The sequence below is a fragment of the Vombatus ursinus genome, unplaced genomic scaffold, assembly GCF_900497805.2.
Source record: "Vombatus ursinus unplaced genomic scaffold, bare-nosed wombat genome assembly UNPS02014801.1, whole genome shotgun sequence".
Lineage (NCBI taxonomy): Eukaryota > Metazoa > Chordata > Mammalia > Diprotodontia > Vombatidae > Vombatus > Vombatus ursinus.
The window spans coordinates 830219-842318 of NW_020954579.1; positions in this window are offsets into that span (position 1 = coordinate 830219).

The following is a 12100-nucleotide window of genomic DNA, read 5'->3' on the forward strand; positions in this document are numbered from 1 at the left end:
AAGTATAACTGCATCTAGCTGGGACATACGTCAAAGAGGACCATGACATCAGGGAGATGATGCCGGGACTTGCAAGTGAATTGGATTTAAGTGAGGGAGGGCTGTGCAAAGTCACCACCCTCACTCCTCCAGACTCCTCTGGAGTCATCTGGACCCAATGGCAAGATATAGATCAGGACAACTGGAGATGAGAATAAATTATCTTGGAAGGTAGTGAGTTCCTCTTCACTGAGGTCTAGATACTTCCCAAACCATCCATACACACCTTCCCCATGCTGCTACATCCATCCCCTCCTCTTCCCTCTTCCCCACTCCCCACTCCCCAGCAATACACACACAACTGAACTTGCCCAGGGCATAAGAACTCCTTGTTACTGCTCTGCTTGTGAGAGTAGGCAGTAAAGGAGCATAGAAACAGAGATGGAAGAAGCCTCTGAGGCCATCTAGTCTACTGCTCTGATTTTACAATGGAGGTGGGGAGGGGATGGGGAAGGGAAAGGAATAAGCTATTTGCCAGGCACTTTGCTAAGCACTTTTGACAAATACTATTTTATTTGATCCTCACAAGTATGAGCTGTTATTATCTCCATTTTACAGTTCAGGAAACTGAGCTAAATAGAGGTTCAGTGACTTGCCTAGTGTAAGCTAGCTAGTAAGGGTCTGAGGTTGAATTTGAACTCATCTTCCTGACTCCAGAGCTCTAGCTATCTATAACCACCAGTTCTGGGGAAGTTGGAATACTCTGCTCTCCCATTGCTGCTTCCAGTCTCTCCTTTTACCTATATTATACAGAAACTTCTCCTCTTTATGGGTTCATTCAGTCCACATTTATCACCCAATCAAGATTTTGGTGGCTGCTATCTGACCCCCAGGACACTCTTCTTACTTCCTCAGTGAGTTTAGTACCTGGTTCAGTGTCTTTTTTCTCCTCTCTAACTCCTTCCTCCTTGCTGTTCCTCCCATGAGACATGCTATCTCCCAGTCCTGTGCATTTCCAATGCCTATCCCCCATTCCTGGAATGTTCCCCCTCCTCAACTCCCCCTCCTGGCTTCCATGGCTTCCTTCAAGTTTCAGCTAAAATCTCATCTTCTACAAGGAGCCTTTCCCAATCCCCCTTAAGGTGCCTTCCTTGTATTGGTTAGCTCCAACTTATCTTGTTTTTATCTTGTCTGTGCATAGTTCTTTGCATGTTGTCTCCTCCTTTAGACTGTAAGCTCCTTGAGGGCAGGACTGTGGATTTGCCTTTCTTTGTATCCCAGAGCTTAGCACAGTTCCCAGTACATAGTAAACCCATAATAAACACAGGTTGGTTGATTGATTGCTTGTTACCTTTACCATTGCTTATTACCCTTACTATCAGGAAAACTTCTTTAGGTCTATCCTTAGCCCTTCCACTTGAAGTCTACATCCATCTTCTCTAGTTCATTCCCAAGTAAAGATGAAGAGTCAATTACTATGCTCCAGAGAGCAGCTCTCACCAACTCTAATCCCCTGTTAAATCACCTATCTGAAAGACCAGGCTTGATCTCCTTGTTTCTGTCCTTTTCCTTGTAACTGAACTCACCTTTCTGTGTGACAGCAAGATCTGTATTTCTCAAATACTGGATTTAGTGTCCCATCAGTGCCCAGCTAAGAAAGCCAGAGTAATCGAGTTCATATTGGCAAAGTTCCTCCCACTCCCAAACTGACCAACAAACTCATTACCTCCTCAGACTCATGAAATCATAAAATCTCAGGGCTGGAAGGGACCTCAGAAGTCATCTCGTCCATCTTATACTAAACTGGAATCCCCTCTATAAAGCCCCACAAAAGAGTTCATCCAGCATTTCCACTCCCACCCCCTCCCAGAACTCAGTGAAGGGGAACTCACTACCTTCCAAGACAATTTATTCTCATCTCCAGTCGTCCTGATCTATATCTTGCCATTGGGCCCAGATGACTCCAGAGGAGTCTGGAGAAGTGAGGTTAGTGACTTTGCACAGCCCTCCTTCACTTAAATCCAATTCACTTGCAAGTCACGGCATCACCTCCCTGATGTCATGGTCCTAGTTGAAGGACAAACATTCCACCTTGGGACAGCTCCAGTTGTTGTGAATATTTTCCTTGCATGGAGTCAAAATTTGCTTCTATCTTATTTCTACTCATTTCCCCTAGTTTTGCCCCCGGGAATAAGCACAATAAATCTGACCCCTTCTTCCACATGACAGTCACTCAAACAGTTAAAACAGCGGATATCAAGTCCCCCAATCCCCCAAGGCTTCTCTTCTGATTGCCCAGATTACTAGAACAGCCCCTTAATTGTTTTTCTTTTCCCTAGTCTCTTGCTTCTCCAAACCATCCTATTAATCTTCCTTAACACTGTTTTTATTGGCTCAAGAATCTCTAATGACTCCCCATTGCCTATCAGATTAAATTCAACCTCCTCAATCCAGTATCCAAGGCCTGCATTGAGTAGCCTCACCCTACCTATTGAGGATGCTTCCATTATTCCCAAACATATAATAATATCTTTTCAGACCTTGTTGTTTAGTCATTTTCCAACAGTGATGTTCATTCATTAACTCATTTGAGCCTCGTGGCAACCCTGTGAGACAGGCACTATGAGAGCTATACCATTATCCTCATTATGTTCAGTTATTTCAGTCGTGTGTGAGTCTTCCTGACCCCATTTTGGATTTTCTTGCAAAGATACTGGAGTGGTTTGCCATTTCCATCTCCCACTCATTTTACAGATGATGAAGTGAGGCAAACAGGGTTAAGTACTTGGCCAAGGTCACACAGCTACTAAGTGTCTAAGGCCAGATTTGAACTCAGGAAAATGTCTTCCTGACTCCAGGCCCAGCACTCTAGCCACTGTGCAACTTAGCTCCCCAATTCAGACCTTAAAAAATACCAAGTCTAATCCCTTCCCCTCCATTTCACAGATGAGGAAATTGAAGTCTGAAGAGGTAAAGTGACCCTATCAAGGCCACACAGTATGTTCTCAAACCTTTGCCTGCCTTAACACAGATAAAGAATGCATTACTGGGGGTCTCCAGGGAAGCTGGTAAGTTACAGATGTTTTGGAAAGAGCACCATACTGGGAGTCAAAAGACCTGAGTTCTAACGCTAGGGACACACATTTAGCCCAGGAAAGTCAGAGTAGCTCCCTCTACCTCTCTGGCAAAGGGGAAAAAGAAGAGACTAAGTTGATAGTTAAATTGCCAACCTCTGAGTTTCTCTTTTTCTGAGCCCAAATGATTATCCACTTTCATCAAACAGATAATGGGGAACAGAACAATACCTAGGAAAAACTGTGGCAAATTTTTGCCAAATTTTGCAAAATTTTGCTGGGGCAAAATCAGTGGAAAAGGAGTGGTGGTAGATGAGTCTGCTGGTAGGAAAAGTTGCAACAGGACAGGGAAAAGGAATAAGCATTTACTAAGCACCAGCCAGCATGCTAAGTGCTTTGCATATATTATCTCCTCTGATCCTCACAACAACCTTGCTACGTGACTACTATTGTTATCCTCATTTGACAGTTGAGGAAACTGAGGAAAACAGATGTTGAGTGATCATCGGCCCAGGGTCATAAAGCTAGTTAAGTCAAATTTGAACTCGGGTTTGACTCTAGGACCAGTGCTCTATCTATTGTACCACCTAGCCACCTCTATCTAGGGACTAGTCTATCCCCAAGAGAGTCCATATAAGCCTCTATGGGAATCAGAAATCAGATAAGGCAGTTCCAGAAAAAGGACATCACAGTAGTGGACCTTGGGGGTCATAGTTTGGGTCTTGTCCCAGGGTGGCCAATGGAGGAACTTGAGGTGAGACCTGGATTGATGTTCCCCTCCCTACCCAGGAGAAAGACCCCCACCACCACCACCGTAGCAGGAAACCCCACCATGTCAGTACTCTGGGGCAAAGTTCATGCTGACTCACACTAGTTTCTCTGGTCAGACCCCTCTGCCTAGGTCTGGTTGGGTTGGCATTTCAGGCAAGTCCCAAGACTTCATAAAATTCCCCTACCTTGTATTTGTTTAAGGGTAAGGTTCGGGTAGGGGGAGGAGAAGGGGTTAAAAGGAGAAGATATATGGCCCTCCATCAAAAACCTGGCTTCCCATCCAAAGATGAATTAGGTTAAGTTGACCACCACATCACGAACCAAGGAGACGTGACCACCATCGGACCCAAAGTTCTGACCTTTTCTTTGGCGGCCTCCCCTCCCAAGTGACATCCCTCACAAGGTTGTACAGGCGCAAAGCGGGCACACACACCTCCCCCTTTCCTCCCTGGGGGATTGACGGTGTCCGGAGAGTCCCTAGAGAGACGTCTTAGAACAAAAACAACAACAACCGAGAAAATACCAAACCTTCCCCCTGCTACCACCCCCACCCCGTCGGTTACGTATTCCAACCACAGCTGGAGGTTCTCTCAAGGGCTAGGAATGAATTGTACTCTTTTCACTTCTGCTATTTAGACTCAGCGTGCCCAGGGAAGCCAGTGCGCCTTCAACAGCCAAATCCCCAAACATGTGGGCTGAGACTTCTCGGGTTTGGAATTTTAGCTTTCTAAACCAGTCCCCACTTTGTTAATATAGGCTCAAGTTAAAAAGAACAACCGCTCGATAATTAACATAGTTACTGGTGCAATGCTCCTCTCCCCGCCCCATACCCTCCTACCTCCATGTCCCTACTCTTCCCATACCCTCCTCTCCAACTTTATGAGGGAAAAGTCCAGAGAAATGTTTTCCCAGCATAATCCCACATTTCCTCTGAAATCTTCCCCCTCCCCGTTCTCTTCTTTTTTTCTCTGAAAAAAAAACCAAACAAACAGTGGCACAATGTCTGGCACTTTATTTATTATATATTATATAATATGTCATATAATATGTGTCATATACTATATTGTCATATATGTCATGTATTATATGTGTCAGATGCATCATGTATTACATGTTTGTCATATATTATAGGCCTTTTATTATATATTATACATTATATATTTAAGGACTAAATGAATACTAAATTAATTGAAATAAGAAAGAGCTCACCTTCATATAGCCTTTACAGCCTCCTTGCCTCATAACTATGTAATGTAGGGAACTGGATTACAAGAAGGGAGGTGACTTACTGAATGTTACACAGCTAACAAGCTGACTTGAACTCGGGTATCCTGACTCCAGACCCAGTGATCTTCCAACAGGAGCCATGGTTGACCACGTTCCTGTGTGGATTCCTGTGTGGTTACCAGTGGAACCTGCTTCATGCCTGCCAAGGCAAGTAGAGGTTCCATTTTGGTGTGTGCCTACTTAACTTTCCAGATTTATTTCTCATTGCTCCCCTTCATCTGCTCTACATTACAGCCAAACTAGACTACTTTCTCTCCCCCATAAAGCATATTCCACCAACAACCTCCCTGCTTTTGCAAAGCTTATCTACCATGCTTCAACACTCTCTGTCCTCACTTCTCCCCCTTAGAATCCCTACCTCCTATTCAAGTCCCAGCATAAATGCCACCTGCTGCATGAAACCTTTCTTCATTCCACTCCCCAGCCTTTAGTGTTTCCCACTCAATATCTCCAATTACTATGGATTTACACTGAAAATATTTTGTATTTTTTATCTACATCCCTACTGTTTCCTCCAATAGAATGTAAGTAAGCACCTTGAAGGCAGATGCTGTTTTTGTTTTCAGTCTTGGAATCAGGAGCACTTAGAAAAGGGTTGGGCACATAGTACTTAATAAATGTTTGTGGAGTTGAATTTAACTAAATTGCTTGACATAAGAGAGAGATTTTCCTTTCCACCCCCATCCAACCATCTTCCCCCCCCCTTCTCCTTATCTCTATCTCCCTCCCATCTCCTTCAGATTTGCGCTATAAGGCCATCAGCACTGAACTTAGCTAGCAGTGGTAACTAACTGCCCCCCATTGACGTCCATCCAGGGGACAAGTACTGTTGTCTGAGCTTCCAGAACACCTCAACTCAATGTCTTCCCCCTACCCCACTCCTGAGGGAAGATATAAGTGGAGGATGCAGCAGCTTCCTGCATCTTTTAGTCTTCAACTGGGTTTACAAAGCCCAAATCTGAAATTTGAAAGATCATTTTAAAAAAACTCTGTCTCTCTGTGCTTCTGTATCTTTTTGTCTCTCTGTCTCTCTCTTTTACTCTCTCTCCTCCTTCCTCCTTTCTCCTTTCCCCTATCTCTTTTCTTCTCTTTTTTCCTCTCCTCCCTTATCTTTTTCCTCTTCCCTCTTCTCTTTTTTCTCTCCTCTCCCCTCTTCTCTCCTCTTTTCTTCTCTTTTTTCTCCCCTCCTCCCTTCTCCTTTCCTCTCCTCTTTTCTTATTTTTCCTCTCCTCTCTTCTCTTCTCCTCTCCTCTCTTCTCCTTTCCTCTCTTTTCCTATTTTTACTCTCCTCTCTTGCCTTTTTCTCTCCTCTCCTCTTTTTCTCTCCTCTGTTCTTTTCTCTTTTCTTCTCTTTTTCCCTCTCTCTTCTCCTTTCTTCTCCTCTCCTCTCTTCTTTTCTCTCTGACTTTTTTTACTCCCCAACTACCCATGAAGTTATAGGATCAAAGATTTAGAGCTGGAAGGGAACTGTGAGATCATCAAGTCCTACCCCTTCATTTTACAAGTGAAGAAACTGAGACTCAGAGAGGCTGTGACCTACCCACAGCCACACAGATAACAAGTAGCAGAGACAAGGTTGGACTTCAAACTCATTATTCTTTCCATTGCTCTTTCCATTGTTATATTCCCCCTTTAGAAACAGGGAAGTAAAGAAGAGGAGTTGATTTTCTAGTTCAGCTGGGGAAATTTGTTCAGGGTCCCAGAACATATGACTGACAGGTTTCCCTGACCTCAAGATGGTACAGGTACTCAAGGCTTGAGAATGGAGGCCACATCACTCCCCATCACACTGGGATCTCCCCAATTACAAGGACTCTCTACCTCATCACACTGGGAGCTCTCTGAGTGTTAGAACTACACCCTCCTCATCACACTGGACAGTGAGAAACTAGTGGCTGCCTCCTCCTTCCTCTGTGTTTCTCTACCAACCACCTATAGAGACCAATACATATAAGCCATTCAATATACCAGGGCCACTCAGTAAAATGTGGTAATTAATTGATCTGAATGAAGCTACAAAGGTAAGGATCTGACAACAGGAACAGAAATAATGGTTCAGGAATTCAGGACCTAGAGGTAAGAGGGGTGGGGGACACAATGAATAGGGTGCTAGTCTTGGAGGCAGGAAGGCCTGAGTTCAAATCCTGTTTCTGACATAAATAATTGTGTAGTTCTGCACAATTCGCTTAACCTCTCCCAAACCCAATTTTTTCATCTGTAAAATGATACACTATTCAAGTCTTATATGTACAGTTTTTTGCACGTTGTCCCCCCCCCTCATTCAAACAGGAGCCCTTTGAGGGCAGGGACCATGTTTTTGTCCTTCTTTGTATCCTCAGCACTTAGCACAGTGTCTGCCAGTGTTTAATAAATAATTGAGTAGGAAGAGGAGGAGAGGTTGGGCTCCATAATTTCTAAAATTTCTTCCAATTGGAGATCTATGATCCCAGGCTCCTATCATATAGACATATACAATTTGATGATGAACAGGAATAAAGATGAAAAATAATGTAAAGGTTATTGAACAGGTCCACCTAGGGTAGCATCAGGTAAGATTTGGGTAGTACTTGAAGTTAGAAAAGGAGAGAGAGACAGAGAGAGAGAGAGAAACACATGGTCCCCAGGCCCAATAAAGTAAGTTTAGGAACAAGGAGGTAGTTCATGTTCATCAGTCTCATTTTCCCTGGCTGTCCACTAATATTTGGATCTCAGATCTATAGCTTCAAAGACATCTAATATTATAAATGTTGGTGGCTGGAGTCTCATGGAGCTAGCTTAGGAAATCTAGGCTAAATCAAAGAAATCTCAACTTTTCAGAGCTAGAAAGGACCCAAGAGATCTCCTAGCCCACCCCTCTCATTTTACAAAGGGATAAACCAGCCCAGAGAAGGGCTGTTAAATGCAAGAATGAAGACCTTCATCTGAGTCTTGGGATTCGCTTGTTCGGTGCTCTTTCCATTACATCATCCTGACCCAAGTTAAATGAGGGTGAAGATATGCTCTTTCTCGTAACTCTTTAAAAAACACAGAGAAAAGGGAAAAAAATTTCTAGTTGCAAAGGGCACATGGCTGGCACTGGCTGTAGGCTGAGTCCTTAATTTAGGGAGTTCTGCTTTTCAGATTCATAACGCCATCACTCTTTCCTTCCTCCTCCTCCTCCTCCAAATCTCCTTACCTGACCAGGATGAAATGCACTCACACGCACGCACTCACACGCACACATGCACATGCACACGCACACATACATACACGTAAGCAAACTAATTGACCACTAATTTGGCTCCTGCCTCTCCCCACCCCTTCTGCCTTTCCACTGAAATAAAGGTCACTGAAGCAGTCAGAGCTCTATTTTCACCGTGAACCATAGTCTAATCCTGGGAGCCAATGGGGTGGTAGGCAAAGATAGAAATACAGGGCAGACATTAGTCAAAAGGAAAGAGGACCTGGGCAGGAGGGACAGGCATAACATGAGTAGAATCCAGAGAAAGCTGGGTGGTAAACCTTACCTACCTCTCTCCCCTTCTATTGCTCCCACACTCAGAACATCTTGTGTTGGCTGAAACCACACTGGCCAGAGTTTTCGCAGAGAAATTCTGAAAGAAAAAACTAACCTTTCCCCCAACTTTCTTTCTCTTTTCAGCTTCTCTCCCTAGGTCCCTGAAGAACAAAATAATGTGAAACAAACAGACCTTCAAAGAAGCTCCCAATTGAGCTCACACATCAAGAACAAGAAACTTGTTCCTGGGGAGGCAAGCCCATTGTGTTCTCTCTGTCTGTCTCGTGTGTGTGTGTGTGTGTGTGTGTGTGTGTGTGTGTGTGTGTGTGTGTCGGTGGTAACTGCAGCTGCCACCACCACAGACAGATTTCTGGTCTCCAGCTGCATCACTCTGACCTCCAGCCAGCCAGCTTCATCATCTCTCACCACCACCACCACCACCACCACCACCACCACCACCACACACACACACACACACACACACACACACACACACCACTCCACTTTCTTCCTCCTATAAGAAAACTCATTTGCCTCTCCATAACTCAAAGTTCCAAGCACTTCCCTACTGAGCTCAGAATATTCCCCTTCTTCTCTGCCTCATACAGAGATAGACATTTCCAAGATGACATGAATAGGGAGGTGAGAGCTGAGAATTATGAGAAGGGAAAAAACAAGTGGAAAATCTTGGACCGTAGACCAAACCCCTAGCAGCATCTTCACTGAGCCCTCTGAGATTAGCAAAGATGCTGAGGCTAGCTCAGGCACACCAAAACCTTCATCAGGGATTGCTCTATAGCGAATGTTAGACTGGCCTTCTGCAGCATGGGGCCCCTTTCGTATGATTTCTCCAGGTCTGGGTCTCCCTGGGGGTACCTTGGGAAATGGGGGGAATAGTATCACCATCCCTAAGGATCCTGCTGCTGTGTCTCTTTTTAAATCCAGAAGCCCCTCTGCTGGGTTTCTCTAATTCTGGGGTCTGTTCTAAAAGATCTCTCCAGATCTGAGGCCTTACTGTGAGGTCTCTTCAAGTCTAGAGAGCTTCCTGTTGCCCAGGACTGTAGATCTCACTGTAAGATAACTCCGTAACCTGAGACCATCCACCTCATGGAGTTTCTTTAAGTCTAGAGTCTCATCTTTAGGGTGTGTGAGTCTGATGCCTTCTCCATGGGATATCTTGGATCTGGGTTTCTCCCTATAAGGTGTCTCGGGGTCTGGAGTTTCCTCTCTCTGGATTTAGTAGTAACTCTCTAGGGTTTCCAGATCTGAAATTCCCTCCATAGGATCTTTCTCTGGGTTTTATGGTGACTCTGGGGTCTCTCTGGGTCTGGATCCTCCTCTGATAAAGAGACTGAGAAGAAAAGGACAGATCCAAGAGATATATATTACAAAGAAAAAATTGATAGTCTAACACACATGAAATAGCAGGGAACCTTTTATCAGGCTGCAATCTCTTTGACTGTGTCTTTATTCATCTTTATTCCCCACTCCAACCCCCATCATCTCATACACAGGGAATGCTCAAAAAATGTTTGTTAAATTGACTTGGAAAAAAATTGGACACTTGAGGAGGGAAGAGGACTCAAGATCATGCCACACATCAGTCGAAGGAAGACACTGTAGATATTTGTCCTAGAGGAGAGGAGAAGTAGGAGAGACGGGCTCACAACAAATATTAGCCTTGACTCTTCATTCTTACTCCTCCGCAATGTGGTGGCAAAAGATATGGGAGGGACAGCAAGAAGGCCAGTGTCACTGGATCATGACGTAGAGTACCTCCCTTCCATTCGCCTCAGTTTCCACAAATGTACAATGAAGGTGTTGGAGTAGACAGTTCCCAAGGTCCCTTCCAGGTCTACTATTCAACTGTCTGTGACCTGTCATCAATGTTCTAGACATCAGTATGGGACAGAATTGTTAGTCACGGATAGCTTCCTAAAGGAGGTGGAGCTTGAAGTCCAGGTAGGATTCAGAATGAGAGCTCCCCAAAGGAGGAAGGCTGTGGCTTCTCTTCCTTCCTCACTCCTCAACAGATCCTGCAAAGAAATGTTCCTACAGTATACAATAAGAGGTAGCAAACTGTTCATGTCCTTGGATCCAGGGATATCACTACTAGAACTGTACCCTAAGGGAAGGAAGGAAAGGAGCATTTAGTAAGCGCTTTTTATGTGCCAGGCACTGTGCTGAGCACATTACAAATATTATCTCATCAATAACTCTGAGAGGTAAGGGTTATTATTATCCTCATTTTTACAATCAAGGAAGCTGAGTAAAACAGAAGTTAAATGATGTTTCCTAGGTCACACACTCAGTAAATGTCTGAGATCAGACTTGAACTCGGGTCCTCCTGCCTCCAGGGCCAACACTTTATCCACTGCATCACCTAGCTGTCTCAGGACACTTAGGGGTGTCGTTAAAAGGTAAATGAGACCCATCTGTGCAAAAATATTCACAGCAACTTTGCTTGTAATAGCAAAAAACTGCAAACCATCCATACACTGAACTATCAGGTAATTACTAGAAAAATAAGAGCACAGGAATTTCTTAGGATATTTGTTATTGAGTCATAAAAAACAACAGCTATGACAAATCAAAAGACATGGAAAGATTTCAGTAAAAGGAAACTGAAAATAGAGAGGTCAGAAGTGAACAAGAAAGGGGAAAAATGGAGTGATACAAGCAAAGAAAACAGAATACATCAAGATGTACATGAGTACAATTTTATGAAAAATGATCATGATAATGATCTTAAAATCTGGAAAACGCATCATGTCAAAAATGACAATGATAATAACAGTAGTAGTAGTAACAAAATATGAAGAGGAAATACCAGAGGAAAGAGATTAGAAGGAAGACATGGAGGGAAGTGAGATTATTTTTGTCATTATTTTATTAAAGTGAATATACACATTTTTTAAAACAATGTAAGTTGTTTAGAACATGTGGCTTGTGGACAATCCTCTTACTATTTGCTGCTGTGTTTGTTTCCACTGATCGTTACCACTTAGAATAAAACTATTTTAAAAAAACTAAATAAGAAATACTTAAGGCAATCAGCAAAATTGTCTTCTGAGTTTGTTCTGCAGCTTGGGATTATGATTTCTTTACAATCCTAGCCAAGCTATAACTGGTCACTTTTACATTTGCAGCTGACATTGTATAAAGCATCTTCAAATCACCTTGGGATAAAGCCACCATCGATGGATATACTTTAGGGTACCATAAGGCCACTAATGGGGAAAGGGAAGCAGTGGGGCCAGCCCAAAGAGAGACTCACCTGGAGGCTACTACAGGGAATGGGAGGAAAAGAAGTAAGGAACTAAACATTTCTTGAGCATCCACTATGTGCCAGTCACACAGTGCCTGTGCTAAGTGCTTTACAAATATTATCTTATTTGATCCTCACAACTGCTATTATTATTGCATTTATAGTTGAGAAAACTGAGGCAAACAGAAGTTAAATGACTTCCCTGGGGTCACACAGCTAGGGTTT